Source organism: Thunnus maccoyii, chromosome 24 (genome assembly GCF_910596095.1).
Source record: "Thunnus maccoyii chromosome 24, fThuMac1.1, whole genome shotgun sequence".
In the NCBI taxonomy this organism is placed as follows: Eukaryota; Metazoa; Chordata; class Actinopteri; order Scombriformes; family Scombridae; genus Thunnus; species Thunnus maccoyii.
Window position 1 is genome coordinate 19,829,375 of NC_056556.1, and position 4,416 is coordinate 19,833,790.

Consider the following 4,416-nt stretch of genomic DNA (forward strand, 5'->3'; position numbering starts at 1 on the left):
CATGGGCACACACACACACACAGTCAACAGACAACTAGTAGCAAGCACTCTTTTGAAATACTGATCTAAAATAGATATTATATCATATTATACAATTGTATGTTCGCCAGTTTCTCACATTTATCTACTGCAGCTTTAGATCTGGAAAAAAAGTAAATTTATACTTAATTTATACATAATAACACAATATGACCTGCTCTTAAGTTGAATGTTTAAAAAGAGAAACCCATGAACATCGAGATGTATGAATCCAGTAATAAATAATGGGCAAACTTTCATTTTTGACATTGCATAAGAGTGAGGTTGATTCAAATATGTGTTATTGTTTGAAGCTTTAGTTGTCTTTAATTGGATATGTTTTGAGTTGTTTGGATTATTAATGCTCTATAGTCTATATAATTCTCTTTTTCTTGTCTTTCTCCTTATCTCCTCCCCAGGATATCCCCAGAGAAAGAACAAGTTAACAATGAGGTGACCTTCGTCTTAGACCTCAATGAAAGCAAAATATACATGCTCAGATTTGAGGGAAAAAAGCTCAGAACACGGAAGAAATCAAAAATGGTCCTAAGGGAAGGAAGCTGGTCTAGCGGTTTTCCAGCAAACAAGCCCCTGTGGGGCTGTTGTTTGTTTTTTTTGTTGCAAGTGTGGAATAGAGCAAACCTACACTAAATCCATGAAGTCCCATTGCACAGTCCACAGCTTCATCCTCATTATTGGCCTATTGTGATTTTTCTTATGCGCAGACCTCACTAAGGTACAGAAAGCCTAAGGCATAACAAAGCCTATTATGTCAAGATCACAAACAAATGATTATTATGTTGGCACAAAAAACAAATTCATATTCAAAGCAAATAAATAAAAATAAATTAATAAACAAAGCATACGCCTGTTAATGAGCGTACGGCGACACTTTATGCATGCAAACTCTGAAAAACAATAGTTTAGCCATCCTGGTGCAGCGCAGCAACAGAAACTAGGCCACACAGGGGTCTACTATAAGCGTGTGGTGGTACCATGGAACAATTCAAGTGCTCTCAGTGCCTGACTTCACCTGATTCTACAATTTACACTAAGCTTAGTTAACCGCTCATATATAACCACAAACATCAAAGCCAAGCCAATATGCACCACCAGCCATCAAGTGAAAAGCATGTGTAATCAGTACAAAGGAACGGGCCAATTAGTGCTAGCAGCAAATGAGCTAACATGCTAATGCTAGCAGGCTAATGGACAAACATGCTAATACTAGCAGCATTATGCTCACAGCAACTACAAGCCAAGACTGAGTGAATTTCTAGCTGTTTAAACAACCCACTGAGCTAATGTTGTCTGTTTATTTCTTCAAAAGCAGAAACAGCAGATTCATGGCCACACGTGGAAGGCTCCATTTATGTAGGGGTCTCTACTTTTAGAAATTAAATCTTGCACTTGAAGTCAGAGGCAACACCCTTATTAAAAGGTTCTGTATGTAGAATTGTGAAGCAATTTACATGTATTAATGTTTTTTTATTGCCAATGACTGAACAGGTAGTAATGTAACGTAAAAAATGAGACCTTCCCCAACTTTTTCAGTTATCTGTAACATCCTGTGGACTGATTTCTATGTGAAGAACTCAGGCTGGATTTTCTGCAAAAATACAATTGAAGTGATGTTCAAAGATCAATGTTTCTCCAGAATTACTGACTCTACCTTTATGTTCAGTCAAAGGCAGTGCAGAAAATCAAAGTTTTTAACCTGGATTTAAAGATTTTCAAAGTCGGAGCAAACAATATCCTTTGTTTGTAATAGCTCTGTGGTGCACAGTAACTAAATGCTGCTTCTCCATGTTTAGCTTGCACTCTGGGAACAGTTAGCAGTCCTGAGAGGCCAAGAGGATTTCTGTCGTAGAGGACAGTCAGATATGTATTTTCGTCATAAGCCATTGAGAGATTTCTAGACAATCAGCATTACTTTAAACTCTATTGGGAGCAAATGCAAAAGAAACCTGAGAACTAGTGTGATGTGTTCAGGTGTCTTGGTCTTTATTAGGACTCTAGCAGAAGCATTCTGAATGAGCTGAAGTTGCCTGAGAGATTTTTTGGGGACACTTGAGAAAAGACCATTACAAGCTGCTGGAAATGAGAGTAAGGATTAGTTTCTTGCTATGTTAGTGCCAGACTGCACCTAGTTTGTGCCAACATTGCACCCACATAGGCCTGCGCCAGGAATTAAGACTTGTGCCCTATTTCAAGAAAATGGGACCTAGAGAGTCAAGATGAGCGCTAACTCTCAACCTTCCTTCTTTTGGGCAAAAGCCAGATACCTCAGTTTTGTCTGTATTTAGGTGCACACAGTTCAGGCACATCCAATCATTGCCCATGCAGAGAGAATCTATGGGACTGTAGTCGTTTGGTGACAGTGCAAGGCAAATTTGAGTGTAAGCTGCGTAATTATGACAGTTTAAGCTATTGTTTTGTATAATTTGGCCTAATGGAAGCATGTAAATGTTAAACAAAAGAGGACCAAGGATTGAGTCTTGTGGAACTCCACACCTCATGTTGGTCTACTTGGCTGCATGACTTGAACCACTTTATTGCTATGCCTAAGAGTCCAATGCAGTTTTACAGGCTGTCCAGTATAATTGTATGGTCAACTGTGTCAAAACCAGCACTCTAATAAGACTAGAACTGAAATATTGTCTGTTTGTAAATGATTATCAGTCAGAACTTCAATGAGCGACGTTACAGTACTGGGGGGGGCTGAAATGCTGAGACTCATCAACGTAACCATTTAAGGTCAAAAGTTACTTTTAAAATGTATGTACAATGCTTCCTGCTTTCTTTCAATGTAGATGCTCTGCTGCTTGCTCTTGCCTCTGTTTGCATTTTTCTGCTGATATTAGCAGCTCCTGGATACTTATGAATCACTGGGTCTGTAATTTTTTGTAGATATAGTAGGCTATTGCCATATTTCAACATTTATTTGACCTCCTCAGTACTACGTGAGTGAGGCCTACTAACAACACAAGCCTGTACTGCAGTGACTGGAAATGTGGTACATAGCTAAAGCTAATTAGCAGCAAGATGTCCCCCTTCTCCACAGATGACTACCACAAACTTCTACAGAAGATTGCAGTGCTGGAAACCAAAATTCACTGGTAAGAAGTGAACGTGGAAGTGAATGGACTATGTGGGAAGGACACCACTTCACCATGGGCTCAAAATGGTGGACAAGATCATGCTAACACATGGCTAATTAGCACCAACAAGACTACCAAGAAACAGGAGGGCTGTGTACCAGTTAATAAATCTACAAGTGGTAGTCCTCCCTGGAACTCTCTTGATGCAAAGCCTGAGAGTAAATCATTTCCCTGGGAAATGGGAGGACGAGTAACAGGCAGAGCCCAGCTCCCTGAGATTTGTGATGTGACTGGCATGCCTACATTATCATCCGGGCATAGTGCCTCTTCAACCCCTGTACTTAGTTGGACCTCCCCAACAACCAAGTGTGCAGCTGGTGAACAGATTTGCTCCACTGTTGCAGGACCCTGGATCTCCGTCTGATGACCTGGATAACCTCTCTCATCTTCACGCAGCAGGGTAAGGACTGAGAGTAAAACAGAACATAAAAGGCTACAGGGAAAGCTAACAACTGGGCCTCAAACTCTGATTGTGGGTGACTTTGCTGTAAAAGATGTAAAAAGCATGTGCAGTAAGAACACCGAAATACTCTGCTTTCCCAAGGATATGGTCTCTGACACGACAGAAAGAATCCTGCATATCATGGCTGCACACCCAACTGTGAAAAACGTTATAGTGCACATAGGTACCAATGATGTTGTGAAATAACAGTCTGAAGTACTGAAATGAGACTTTATTGATCTGTTGAACACAGTCAGCTCTCTGAATGCTGAGGTGTTTATCAGTGGCCCTCTACCGCCAGTCAGAAGAGAAGTTGAGAGACTCAGCAGATTGTTAGCACTGAACACATGGCCCTCAACTGCATGTACTGTCCACTCAGTACACTTTATTGACAATTTCAACTTTTTCTTGGACAATTTAAACTTTCTTTTTAAGGCAGATGGACTTTGCCTTAACAAGTCAGGAGCACAATATTTCACCTCTAACCTATTTTACTTTCTGCGTCACCCATCTGTTCCCTCTGCCAAGGACAAGAGAGAAGAGGAATCAAAACAGGAGGAAGACATAACACCTGGGACACAGCCTGCATGAGCAGTGCGTGTGCGTTGCGGAACCTCTTGCTTTTCATTTTGGCGCCCATGTTAACAGATTAGAGCAGCCACAAAGTCCACATGAGCCGCGTGGCTGCTCTGTTGCATCATCTACAGATGCAGGGTCTCACCTATTATTTCCGTGTGACGCGCAGTTCTCAGCAAAAATAGACAGGGAAAATGATCTGTTGACAGTCATATTGAC